This window comes from Taudactylus pleione, unplaced genomic scaffold, assembly GCF_031769625.1.
Source record: "Taudactylus pleione unplaced genomic scaffold, aTauple2 ptg000016l, whole genome shotgun sequence".
In the NCBI taxonomy this organism is placed as follows: Eukaryota; Metazoa; Chordata; class Amphibia; order Anura; family Myobatrachidae; genus Taudactylus; species Taudactylus pleione.
Genome location: NW_028284418.1, coordinates 28,359,309 through 28,374,198, shown reverse-complemented (window position 1 = coordinate 28,374,198; position 14,890 = coordinate 28,359,309). Strand labels below are relative to the sequence as shown.

The following is a 14,890-nucleotide window of genomic DNA, read 5'->3' as shown; positions in this document are numbered from 1 at the left end:
GCATAGAAGATGGGGCCCGGATGGTGACTGCACACGGGCCCCCTCCTCTTAATACGCCCCTGATGACACGTAAACATTTTGTTGTATCCGGACTATAGATAGTTATAAGATCGACACTGTCTAGATCAGTGTTTCCCAACCTCGGTCCTCAAGGCACACTAACAGTCCAGGTTTCAGTTATATCCATGCTCCAGCACAGATGGTTAAATCAAAATACCTGAAGTGCTAATTAAGACACCTGTGCCCAAGTATGGCTATCTTTAAAACCTGGACTGTTAGCGTGCCTTGAGGACCGTGGTTGGGAACCCCTAGACTCTAGATAGACACCAGTTGTTAGACAGGCAATAGGTCGACAAGGACAAAAGGTTGACACACTAACGGTCAACATGGAAGGTTGACAGGTACAAATGGTTGACAGGCTCCAAATATCAACATAAAAATGGTTTGAACCACAAATGCTCAACAATTTTTTTTTCTGTTAGGGATAGGTTTTTCAGAGGGCCATATTCAATTAGGCTGCGAAAAGTTGACGTAATTTTCGCATGTTTCAATTATCCCCGTATTCAATCTCGAATACTTTTCGCCGGTGCAAAAAGTCTTTGAAAAAAAAAGGGATAAGTTTTCACCATGTTTTACATGGCGAAAAAAAGTGCAGGCTTTAAAAAAAAAATAGCCTGCACCCCTGGGAATAGCCCCTAAAAACAAACTGTGTCAAAAAAAAATAGAAAAAAAAATAGGGACACCCCAAAAAAAAAGAATTTAATTTTGGGGTAAAATTAATTCAGGGGAGGTTCCCAAGTATGCGGCAGATTTTTGAAGAATTTTCAAAATGCACTTTAGGGACTTAAAAATATGCTTGCACCCATTTTCATGTACCCCAAATTTGATGGGCATATTTAAAAAAAAAAAAAAACCTAAGTGCTATTCTTCACAGGCGTAAAAAAAACACCTGCCGCAGCTATTTAAAAACCCGGCTTCCCTTCAGCAGCCAAAACAGGGGTACCCATAGTGATCTCCCATGTCTGGACATCTTTAGGGGGGTCCCAGGTACAATTCCCAAAAATTTCCGTTTTTTTTGCAAAACTTGCCTTTCCGCCGGCTCCCGTTTTCGCACATTTCTAATTTAATATGGGGATAAAGTGGGCTTGCGCTCGATACTTTATCCCCGGAAAACCTCCGATGTGGAGCGAAAGGTCCAGCACGGACTTTTCGCTCCAAACTGAATACCCACCTTAGGGTTAGACACTTACCAGAGGGTTAGGCACTTACCCCAATGGTCAGGCACGAGAAGGGATGATCAGGGTTAGACACCTACCCCGATGGTTAGGATTAGGCACCAGGAGGGAGGGTTAGGCACCAAGGGGAGGGTTAAGGTGAAGATTAGGGTTAGAAAAAAAAATGTCACCCATTTGTGTGTCGACCATTTTTATGTCGAACTTTTGACACTGTCGACCATTTGTACCTGTAGACCTTCTTCCATCTCGACCTTTAGGGCCATATTCAATTAGCGGTGAAAAGCCGTTAGCGATACTTTTTAGCCGATGACGTCATTTTCGCTGCCTTTCACTTATCCCTGTATTCAATTGTTGCGTGTTTTCGCCGGTGCGAAAACGCAATGCAATGTAATAGGAGATAAAGTTTCACCTATAAATACCCGGCGGATAAAAGTGCAGATTTGGGGTGCAGAGGTGCGGAAACCACTCTGCACCCTTTGTACTAACACAAAGGACACCCCAAAAATTCACTTTGAAAATGTGGTTGAAAAAGATCAAAGTGGAGGTACCAATTCAAAAACTAGCGAAATAGCCTTTGAGGGGATCTGCAAGTATGGGGGAGGTTTGTTTTCTTTTATTGCAGGTGCTTGCTGAAGGTGTGTTTTTGAGTGCTCTTTAAAGTTTGACTTTAGTGATTTGGAACTATGCTTGCACCCATTTTCATGTACCCCAAATTTGATGGGACTACTTATTTTTCACAAAAAAAAATAGCAAAATGCTATTCTTCACCACTTTACCAAAGACGCTAAATAGAACCTATTAAGACCATTTAAAAACCCAAATAACTTTTGCAGGGCTATTCGGGGGTACCCATAGTGAACACCCATGTCAGAGCATCTTTTGGGGGGTGTCAGGCTGATTTCCCCAAAAATGACAGGACTTTTTGCAGAATTCCTTTTCGCCGATTTTAAATTGAATAGGGGGAAACACGGGCCTGAAAACCTCCGATGACTGTGAAAAGTCTGGCAACGGACTTTTCGCTTCAAATTGAATATGGCCCTTATGGTGGGTACACACTGGGCGATATTACTGAGCGACTGCACGATTACGACATCGTAATCATGCAATCTCTCAGTAATCGTGCACTTTTATGTTGGAAACGACCAGTGATGCGCACTCCCGCTGGTCGTTTCCAACATTGTCCATCGCCTGAACATGCAGCACAATCTGACGACCTCGTCAGGTTGCTGCATGTTGGGGAATGGGGGAGAGAGCCCGGCGCTGAACGATATCGTTAATGATATCGTTCAGCGGCTGTGCTCAATGTCATGAACGACATTGAGCACAGCCTGCCAGGGACACACTATATGATATCACTCGGGAGCATATCGTGTACTGTGTACGCACCTTTAGTGTGTCAACTTTTTGTCCCTGTTGACCTATTGCCTGTGTAACAACTGGTGTCTATCTAGACATTGTCGACCTTTTATCTATCTTTTATATCACAACCCCATTTTGTAAAGATATTTTTGCATAAGGATGGTGTATAAAACAGCTGTCATGCCATAGTAAACGGCCATCATTCCGCACTACGTGACATGTATAATAGGGTACATATATAGTGGGGCGCATATGGAAAGGGATTAGTGTGTGCGCTTAGGTGATCCTAGAAAAATCTGGTTATTTATATGGGACATATGCACTGTTTTAACAGAACTTTTGCATAGGGATGGCGAACAAAACAGCTATCATACCGTAGTTAACTGCCGTCATTCTACATTATGTGGCCTTTATAGTAGGGTACAGGCGGTCATATATGGAAACGGATTAGTGTGTGCACTTAGGTGATCATGTAAAAATCTGGTAATTTTATATGGGGCATATGCACTGTTTTAATTACATTTTTGCATAGGGATGGCGAATAAAACTTGTCATTCAATAGTACACTGCTGCATTCCGCATTATGTGACATGTATAGTAGGGTACAGGCACGTACATATGGAAAGGGATTGGTGTGCGCGCTTAGGTGATCATAGAAAAATCAGGGTCTTTATATGGGACATATGCGCTATGACCTTTTTGCATAAGGTCATTCCATAGTAAACGGCCATCATTCCACAGTATGTGACATGTATAGGCGGACGCATACGGTAAGGGATTAGTGTGTGCGCTTAAGTGATCACAGAAAAATCAGGGTCTTTATATGGGACATATGCGCTGTTCTGACCTTTTTGCATAAGGTCATTCCATAGTAAACGGCCGTCATTCCTTGACATTCCAAAGGTAATATATGTGAAATCATCTTAGCAAGAAGTGTGCTGAAGATATAGTGCATAGGTTGAAGAATTTTTTGAAGTATACAGTCAGGTCCCATTACAGTCAGTCAGTTGGCATTCCGTCTATGCAGACCAGACTGTCATTCCTTTTAGCACATCTCCCCAGCACGCCTGAGGCACACAACACGGCTGCAGCAGTCACAGCACCCAGCATGTCTGCAGCACACGCCACACACAGAAAGCAGGAAAACAAACTTCCCCCTCATCCAGCAATGCTGGGCCCGAAGGCTGCTGAACTCCACCTAGGGGAGGCAACAGATTTGAATCTGTTTTTAGGTCTGTCCCCTCTCCCCGCCTCCCTCCCTTCGCTCTTCTTGCCCTGTGTCCCACCTCCTGGTTTTACTATCAGCTTTCAGAGCTTCCATTTACACACCGGCAGGGGGGGGAGGGAAGAAAACAAAATAATAGAGAGGATACAAAAGCCAAAATAACAACAATAGGAACAATAAAAAAACAGAAGACCCAGCCTTCTCCAAGTTGCAGCCTGGCATCTCCTGGAGGAAACAGACAGGAGGGATAGGAGTAGTCTATAGAGAAAGGTAAGAAGCCTGGTGTGCAGATCGCTTTCAATGAATGGCTGCTGCTCTGCAAATAATAGGCACAAACAGCACGGTTCAAACAGAAAAAGCAGATACATTTAAAGGGGAAGCGCCACCCCTGTAGCCTAGCTATGAGATGTCTATGATTAGAAATGACCCTGATGTGGATTATGATTTAAACACAGCAAAAAAAATGAGTACCCAGCAGTAAAGGGGAGGAGACAGGAATAGGCTTCTCACCCCCTCTTGCAATGCAAGCTATTTAATACTCCTTTATTAGGCTCCTTCTCTCTTGTTTACAGTTGCATTTGGTGGCGGGGAGATGAAATATTTTCATCTCATAAGTGCTGCATATATATGACTGTAGCTCTAGTGGCTGAACAAGCAGGATGTCTATCGTATATGCTTCTGTGGTTCAGCTGCTGCTGGCTGTATTGTTACACCATGGATCACATCCACTTCCTGGGCCTGTGTACTGTAGCTGGGCTCACACACACATGATCATTAATTTATGCTGTGTATTGCAAGCATTTATTTCCGATCTAACTGTAAAGCCATCGTGGTGTGTATATTTATCAGGTATATAGCCACTTTCCCCCTCCTCAGCCCTCATCTGATCTCTCTGATTACATTAAGCACAATTAGTATGGAGTACCGAGCAAGGAATGGAAGTGTGCACATATAACAGATAATATAGAATATTTCTTGCAGTATTCTTCTATGGTTGATCCTCCTTCTCTTCCCCTGAGGCCTGCCCACCCCTCCTTTTATCTGCCTCAGGGGGTTTCTTGCATCAAACATTACATTTTTTTTTACTGGTCTTTTTGTACTTTAATTAAATATGTCTGTTTCTCTGCATTTATTAAATATTTTTGTGATTCAAGTGATTGCAACCAGCGTGGGTGGTCGTGTAAAGGATGTGTCATTTCATAAAGGTTTATTTGAATATTTTCATGGATAATCCAGATTTGTAGGCTTTGCTGTATGTGGTTTTGTAGTTAGGCCTCTTAAAGAGGCAGACACTCAATGTTTTTACCAGTCTTTTAAAAACAATTATACGTTGTACTTGCATTTACCGACGGTCCAGGCTCCATTTTCCCTGCAGCGTTACATGCTATGTGGTCTACAGTATAGACATGGTCAGACAGGCTTTGTTTGTGTGTATACACTGACGGTTTCATTCATTCTGCTCTGCAGAAGTGCTAAATCGAAACTTCTATTTCACCCTATTTTTCTTTTTTTTAGTAAAGGCTTTATAGCACTTTGTCAGGATCATTTTGTTATTGTAACGCAACTTGCAGCTTCATAATAAATACCATTTATGCTTTGTCTTTTACCTAATCCGTGGCACTTCAGATGTCATCATAATTTTTCTTGATCATAAAAATAAGCAGATTGACTGCAAGACTGATAGATGCAGCTGGAGTAAAAAAGAAAATGAATATGTAACTGCCATCTGTAAATCTTTTACTTCTCTAGTTCTGTATTTTTAAATAAAAAAGAAGAGCACATTGACTATGGAATGGAATGCATTTCGCTGCATTAAATAAATGAATCCATTATTTTATAATATAAAAAAGTAAAATTCCAATCAGAAATATATATATCTGTATTTTAATAAACTGCAAACTTTCATATTTTCCTCAGTCATTTATTTTGATTGCATTTCTTCTAGTCCTATTATTATCCATAGTTATCTCTACAGTAAACTGTGTTTGAGTGTCTTGTCAATCAAGCAAATTGATTTTTCATAGCCTTAGGCTTTGTAGGAGAGTATATTCTACGAGGATGTGAATGATGTTTGCTACAGAATATTGTTTTTATTTTTATTTTGAAACTATAATTTTACTGTTCAGAAATAACACAACGTATTAAATAAAAAAAAAGATTGTGTGCTGTGTATGTACGTATTGATGAGGGTTATCAACTGGCTTTCCATCCTGATTATCCACATATGGGATCAATCCAATTAGCGGCGAAGGGTGCGAGTTGCCCTGGCGTTAAAATGCCGGCTATGACACTGTATCTCTCAACCCTTGCGGCCCGCTCTGAACACGAATTCAGTAAATTTTGCTCTGAGCCCTATGTAGCCATGTAGGCCTGACGAGCAATGTCTTCAGCGGGGGCCATGCTGCCGGGTCCCGTTGCGAGCGAGGTCAGTACACACCAGACATAGTCTAGTGTGTACCCAACTTAAGACTTTAATAACACAGAACAAACAACAATCATTTGTAAGGCCTCACTCTGACTGGTTTGGTTATTTTGGAAAGGGGGTGGGCTTGGACTGAATATCCTTATTTATTTATTACCAGTTATGTATATATAGCGTATACATATTCGGCCATTCACATCAGTCCCTGCCCCAGTGTATTGCCTATCTCATACACACTAGCGTTCATTTTTTGTTGAGAGTCCATTAACCTACCAGTATATTTTTGGAGTGTGGGAGGAGAATATACTAACTCCACACACAATTACATGGACGGGATGCATCAAGCATTGCATTTTGGATGTGATGTATCTCGCTAATCATCGCATGCTTCGCTTTCTGGAGCTTGGTGCATATGGAAAACGGCATTTTCGGGGAGTTGGTTGCATTTTTAGCGTTGATTCATTCCACCCAATAAGAAGTGCTACTATCGTCAGACTTGTAGAGCCATGCAGGAAAAGGAAAATGCATGTGCACACTATGGGCGAGATGCATCAAGGGTAAAAATGCGGTCAAACCCCGAAAATGTGGGTTTGACCACATTTTTCATGTGCACCAAGCCCCGGAGTGAGTACGATGTACTCCGGGATTTGGCTGCGGTGGGTAACGCCATCTTCCTGATAGCATTACCCATAGAAGTCTATGGGCATCTCTCCGCCGAGTGTTGATAGAGGGATCCAATCAGATTCCTCCCAGCATCCCCCCCTGCGCATACGCAGAAGGACGCCAGAGGGGCTTCGGGGTCATAGACCCGGAAGTCCCTCCACCACAAAGGGCCGCTCTTACCGACAGAGCGGTCCTTTTGCGGGGATCGTCTTGCATGCCGGCGTTGCCAATGATGCGATGACCAGCGGAATTCATCGCATCGCAAATGCGATGCGTCGTGCATCCCGCCCTGTACGCACTAAGAATGCTGATAATCAAAACAATTATGATAAACTCTACAATTTATTTGGGCCTAATTCAGAGCAAAGCCGATATTCACTCAGATTGAGCTATTGCTTGCCATCGTGCAAGGCCACACTCCACTACACACGCAGTAATTGCACTGCGAATACGCTCGTACAGAGGAACCATTTGCAAAATGAGTGACAGCTAGTCACTGTTTGGGGGCAGTAACGGGTTGGTTACAAAAACGCAGGTGTGTTGGACCATTTAAATGCCATTTCATGGGTGTGCATAAATTGGCCGTTGCAATCTCCTTCACAGCATGAGAGACCTGTGCGAGTCAGGAGAGCTGCAGTGTTTGCGGCTTGTTAGACTTTTGACTTACAAGCTGCGTGACTTCCCGATGTGTTGATGGTACCGATGTTTATGCTGTTGGTCGTTGTCGGACGGATATGAGAAGGCAGCAGTGGGCGTCCCTATGCTCGGCTAAACTTTGGAAGGCATTAGCAACTGTGATCCGTGAGAGAATGCAGCAGCGATTGCATTAGCGTATCGGAATCAGGCATGGAGTATGAATGAGGTTCTTAGCACATATTTGGCAAAAATGCGTGCTCATCCACCATGTCAAGTTGAATTTCATCATAATAGGTCCCAACCAGAACGTCGTACAAAAGCTGCAATGGTCGTTCAAATTTCCCTTCATCCCAGAACACACTATATAGAGCGTACTTCCTATGCAGTCTTACGACGACTGCACAATATAGTATCCGATTAACCTTTACTCCTGTACGCACAATGCAATCATCGTGTAGATCACTGGCAGTTCAGGTGATGTCTTCAGAGGAAGGATTGGACCAATCTATCTTGTGGTTTTCCGGTTGAGTATACCCACTGCATAATGTGCACCACATATTTATGACATCTTCCCATATAACGTGCAGCACATTATATGTGAGGATGCGATGATCGACTCATGTGAACGTGCGATTGAGCGTACACAAAATGCAATGTGAAAGATATGTTGTTACAATTTGCCTCAAAATGACATTGTCCAATATATCGCCTAATGTGTACCCGGTCTACTAACACATTATGGCAGTGAATCCCAACCTCGGTCCTCAAGGCACACTAACAGTCCTGGTTTTAATGATATCCATGATTGTGCAGAGATGGTTAAATCAAAATAACTAAGGTACTAATTAAGTCACTTGTGCTCAATTATGGATATCCCTAAAACATGAACTGTTAGTGTGCCTTGAGGACCGTGGTTGGGAACCCCTGCATTATGGGGTCTATTTAGTAAACAAAAGGGGGAATTCAATTCAGTGCGCTGTGGAGCTCCCGAAGCTATTAAATTCAGCGCGCTGTTTAGTCCGACTACTGATTTCTCCTCGCACCCTCAGGAAATTCGACTAAAGTGCCGGTCACGGGGCTGTTTTCTGGCTTAGCTAACAGCCTCGCGGCCGGCACCTTAGCCGGAGAATGACAGTTCTCGTGACTAAACACCCAACTTAATTTCTGACTGTCGGACATAAGAGCACGCTGAATTAAATAGCTCCGGGAGCTCCTTCCCGGAGCTATCAACAGCGCACTGAATTGACTCTTCCCCCCCCCCCCCCTCCCCCAGCCTTTAATTAGTTTTCTCTAATAACAGTGCTGTAGTCCCCGTAGGTTTCAATGGGGGCTGCACACAAGCTCTATTTAATAAACTGATGGCTTGATATGAGGCCTAAGGGGAGATAAGCTGGAAGAGACCGTTCTTCCTGCTTTCTCCCATACTGCAGTGCGCCCCCCAGCCACTTTGGGCAGGAGATGCATGCCGTTTTTTGTAACAACAATAGATGGCACTAGGCCAGTGGTTCCCAAACTGTGCGCCGCGGCACCCTGGGGTGCCTCAGAACACTTGCTGCGGTGCCTCAGGTTGGTGGTCCACCACCAAATCAAATTATTTATAGTCAATGTAATATAAATATGTGGACAAACAGAAGGGCAAACCTGTCCACCACATATGGGATGGAAGGGTATATCGCATAGTCATATACTGGAACGTGCAGTGTGTACGGCCGCCACATCTATCCTTGCATCAGGTCGGCTGGGATACATGTTGTTCTGATGTGTACCCGGCCTAAGATGTTACACAATTCTACTTCCTGCCATCCAAGGTGAATTCGACCAGGCAGTCCAAGAGATAATGCCTCAGACGCTGTACAGCTACTTAACGCTTTTCAGTCAAAAGGACTTTATCAAATGGCCAAAAAGATCATGCAGAGCAATATGTGTGTGGTGCTATTGATCTGAATAACATGCACAATATTAAATACAACAAACCATTGTCCTTAAGTATGTAAGCAGGCTGCTTGAAGAAAATCTTAAGAGACGGTGCAGTTTTCTTTAAATTTGTCAGCAAGTGCATACTAAGATAAAGGTGAATTATATCCCTGTACAAAATTTCAAATGATATGTGGTTTTCTTTCTGCTCGGCAGGGACCTTGGAACCATCTTAGCACAAATGTTTTTTGTGATGCAAAACTTGCCTAATAGTTGTTTATCGATGCTCACCATTTCTGCTATCATTCGGAGTCGACAGTCAATTCGAACAATTTCTAAATGTCTTCCACATTTCATTTGTTTTTAATGTGCGAGGCCTTCTGAGATGTTCATCATTTTTTACATTGTCACGACCATCACTAAGGGGTCTATTTACTAAGCAGTGTTAGGAGAAGTGATGAGGTGCCAGCCAATCAGCTCCCAACTGCCATCTCACAGGCTGTGTTTGAAAAATGACAGTTGGGAGCTGATTGGCTGTCACCTTATCACTTTTTACTTCTCCTAACACTGCTTAGTAAATAGACCCCTCAATCTTTTGTGCTACTCAGACACACGTGTACATGACATACAATCTGCCCTGTAAGCCTTGGTTAGCATAGGGAACATTTCTTGGGCATTTTGTTCAATTTAAACAAGCTTTCAGTGTGATAGGGGTGACACTTGCAAAACCGTTTTGAGATAGCCCAAGGTCAATGTTTCCCCACTCCCTTTCAACTCACGCAGTATGGTTTATTTCTTACAAGTACAGTCTCATTATTTAATAGCCACACCTCGTATGTCTATCCACCGAGGAAGTCATGTAAAAGCCGTAAATAAGTGTACGTCTGATACACATATATACAAATATTTGTTATATTAAACTGTACTTAACATATTACAATATTAGGTACTTTATCTATCTATCTATCTATCTATCTATCTATCTATCTATCTATCTATCTATCTATCTATCAAAGGTAGTGCCTTAATGGCCCATGTTTCAATTTAGCAAATAAATTTTCCTCACTGTGGAAAATGTATTCACTACGTTGAAATGTGGGTCATTGAGCGGAATCGGTATGTAATGCCGGCAGTCGGGATGCCTTCTGTCAATAAACCGACAGCGGCATCCTGATGGTTGGTATTCCGACGGGTCGGGTAAGTATACTTACCCTCCCCCCTTCTCCCCTAACCCTCCCTTCTTTTAGCCTAACCCTCCCCACCCTGCACCCTCCCCGTTAGTGCCCAAACCTAAGTCTCCACCCTTTGTGCCTAATCCTAATCCCCCTGCCCAGTAGTGCCTAATCCTAAACCTCCCCCCTAGGGGTGCCTAACCCTAGCCTCCTCCCCCCCCCCCCAAAAAAAAAACCTAATGCTATCCCCGCTATACTACCTAAAACTAACCCTCCCCCCACGCAGCTAACAGTAAGGGCGCCCCGGACTTGCCTCGTTCGGGCTGGCGTCCTTAAGATAGGCATCTGTGTTTCAAAGCCTATTTTAAGTCCCGAATCAGACTTTCAGTTCGGGATTGAGACCGGCGGCATGGCAGCCACTGGTCTCATAACTACATACCCATTGAGCCACTGCCTTGTGTCGTTATTCATGAGTGAGGCCTAATTTGCCGTGCGTATTTGTCCTTTCTCACCCACCGGAAATTGGAGGGCACTGGAGACGTATTTGTGTAAAGGAGAGTGTTGCCGGGATATATATTTGCATTGAAACTAGTTGGGATTCATTGGTTCCAATTACCCCATACGACTAGCACTTGATGTTGTGATTGAATATGCTGTAGCGTTATATATTTGATGCGGTCTACCCCATTTGCTAGAGAAGTAGATGTCTCCACTAAAAAAGCAAGTGCACTCTCTTGTTAACCATGCTTGTTTAACCTGCATTGTCACTGGTGTTGCCTTACCTGCCAGTGACAACGAGCTGCTCCCTATGACGATCACTAAAGGCTAACTAAGGAATTTTCAACTGAGCACAGCCAGAAAAATCTACAGCAATCTGCTTCTATGATCTGTTGAGCATTAACTCTACATTATCAAGAATGTCTGTGTGAATCGCTCTTTATATCACCGTACGATCACGGTTTCACTGTAGGAAACCGTGATCGTACGAGCTGCATTATGAATTGTTTAATACAAGTTGATTGATGGAGATGAAATAGAGGGGAATGCATCTGAAAGCACCTGCTTGGCCTCTAATAACATCACTATCTAAACAAGTATATATGTGGTGTATGGGGTAGATTTTACTATCTGTACCAAATAGTACACAACCTCTAAATTAGATGATAGATACTGTATACATAATGGTGGATTTATATATCAGCATAAGATCTGACATGGACATTTATTGCAGTTCTGTAAATTGGTACATGCTGCTAACAGCTAGTAGGCTCTGTTGGGAGAGGGATTATATTTAAATGCAGTTCATACTATGAAATCAAGAATCATCCCAAGTGCTTTTGTTCATGAGAGATTCAAATTTCCCAAGCGTCTTAAGGGTTGTTTATTCAGCCAATATTGTTATGGAGTCTCTATTATTTTATTACTACCACATCTATTGTCTCTTCAGGCATGACAACTAGCATAGTTTTCAAATGCCGCGCATACTAATATATTTATTCCCTGATCTTGCTGTTCAAATTTGATTAAACAACATTAAGGTTCTCTTAACAAGATAACGTTAATTGGAAAGGGGTGTAGCAAGGGGAAGGAGGATACAAAGTGCCATTGAGTGTTGGATCGGATTCCAACCCCAATTCTGACTCCATCAAAGCTGAAATGGGGGTAGGAGAGGGTGAGTGCACAGATATTAGCTTCTTACTGGTCTGCGTGATCAAACCCCTCCATAGGATATATGTGCTAAACATATTTTGACAATGCTGCATATGCATTATAACATACCTCCCAACTTTGTAAAGATGAGGATTGGGACTCCCGCGTCCCCAAAATGGAGCGTGGACTCACTGTGAATGGGGCATGGCCTCGCGGAACATTCCCCTTTTTATGACTCCGGTGGCGAGCCCAGAATCCCCGGAGATGCAGGGCTGTCCCCAGGCCCTCCCCGCACAGTGAAGAAATAATTGTGATTGGCCAGTGTGTGGTCAACTTTGAGTCATACTAAGAGGCTGCAAGAGATTCGGCTGCTAAACTTAGAAATGCATTGCTGCATCTCTTCTGGTTTGGCTACACCCATGTTCCTGATCGCATAACTCTCGGATTGTGTGACAACGCTCTCTTGTGTGCGGACACCACTACTGCATTTTGGATGCGGTACATCCCGACACTTATAGGGTGCATACTGGCTTTATTAACGCTATGTACCTAGAATTATGATTAAAATTGCAATGGACAGCACTTCCATATAGAGCTATCCTTTGTGATGTTCAGACTTCCAGGTTTATGACCCAGAAGCCCCTCAGTTGTCCCTCTGCACGTGTGCCAGGTGATGCGGGATCCACGGGGGACACTGGGATGGATCCAATGGGATCCCTCTCAGTGACCATTGTGGTGATAAACCCACAGACTTCTATTAGGCAACACATCTATAGGTGCCGTTGCCTAACAGGTCCAAGCTCTGAAAAATTATCGCATTCTCGAATTCGGCACATATGGGGAATGCAGCCAGAACGCTAAAAACTGGAGTTTTCTGCGTTTTTACCACTTTTTCCCTTTTAGTGTGTCTCGCCAGTCTTTTATATATAGGTACCAATTTGTTAGTAACAATGTTCTTTTGTGAGAATGTTTCAATATTTCATATCATAAGTTTAAACACACTGAATGAAACCTTATGTTGAACTAAATGATCATACAGAGTAGCATAAATATACACTCATCAGCCATAACATTAAAAGCATGGACCGGTGAAGTGAATAACATTGTTTATCTTATTACAATGGCAGGGGTGGGATATATTATGCAATGAGTAATTGTGATGACAAGACGACTGGATCAGAGCATCTCCAAAATAGGTCTTGTGGGGTGTTCCCTGTGGACGCATGCCCGCCGTTCTCAATACCGACAGCCTAATCCCGGCAAGAGATCTAACATAGGCGTCGAAATGCCGACGCCTATGTTAATCCTGACGCCGTTACCCAGACAGAACACCGGACCGATCGTCCAACGCCAGAGGTAAGTATGTGGGTAGCCGGGGATGGGGGGGTTAGGTTTAGTGCACCCCTGGGGACTTAGGGTTAGGCACCCAAGGCTCATTGATGGGCTTGGGGAGCAATGGCTAGCCCGTCTGGTCCAGTCCCACGTAAGAGATACTATAGTGCAAATTGCAGAAAAAGCTAATGCTGATTATTATGGAAAGGTGTCAGGACACACAGTGCATCGCAGCTTGCTGCGTATGGGGATGCGTAGCCGCAGACCAGTCAGAGTGTCCATGCTGAGCCCTGTCCACCACCGAAAGCGCTTACATTGGGCAGGTGAGTATCAGAACTGGACCTGGTGGCCTGGTCTTATGAAACACGTTTTCTTTTACATCATGAGAACCAGGAGCGTGTGTGTCGTTTACCTGGGAAAGATGCACCAGGATCAGAAACAGACAAGCCAGCGGAGGCATTATGATGCTCTGGGCAATGTTCTGCTGGGAAACTTTGGGTCCTGGCATTCCTGTGGATGTTACTTTGTCACGTTCCACGTACCCAAACGTTGTTATGGTGCATACACACAATGGCCCTGATTCAGAGCCGGACGCTCTGACCAGAGCGCTCGCTCTGAATCAGGGCCCTCCTCCATTAAAATGGAGCGTCCTCCTGGACGCTCGTATAGCTGTGGGTCACCACCCACAGCATATACGAGCGTCCAACAAGATGGTCGCGATGGTCTTGACCATCGGACTTGCGAGTGAAACCCTCTGGTCGGGTTTCTCAACCACAAGCCCTGGAGTGATTTTGGCTCTATCAGAGCCAAAATCACTCCCACTGACATCACTAGTGATGTCAGTGGGGCCGGCTTCAGACGGTAGGCGTTCCCATGGGAACGCCTCCGTCTGGCAGGCACGCCCCCATCACGCCCACCAAAGGGGGCGTGCTGTCAATCAACATAGACAGCACGCCCCCTTTGGTGCGAGACCCGGAGCGATGGAAAGTCCTTCACTCGCCGGGTCTCGCGCATGCACACGACGGAGATCCCTCCGTCGTGCGCATGCGCAGTGGGGAACATCGACCCACTTGCGAGCGTACTGCCGCTCGCGAGTGGGTCTGAATGACCCCCAATGTCAGATTTTCTGTCAGATCTGACCGATAATGATTGTAAAAATCGTTCAATCATTCATATCTGAAAGAAAATCTGACATGTGTGACTACAACAATGAACAATGCGCGTTCCCGTTAGTCAGATGACTATATCTGACATCTGTTGTGTTTGTAGTTAGATTTGGATG

At 44.0% G+C, this 14,890-nt stretch overlaps 1 protein-coding gene across 1 annotated transcript in view; it reads left to right on the top strand.

Annotated features, from left to right (window-relative positions):
* Nucleotides 1–3,862: 3,862 nt before the first annotated feature.
* The window catches only part of MACROH2A2 (macroH2A.2 histone), a 40,466-nt gene continuing 29,438 nt past the window's right edge, over nt 3,863–14,890 (top strand). The window contains exon 1 of the mRNA XM_088475370.1: nt 3,863–4,089. The gene's annotated coding sequence lies outside the window, so the exon portion shown is untranslated. The remainder of the gene's footprint in view (nt 4,090–14,890) is intronic.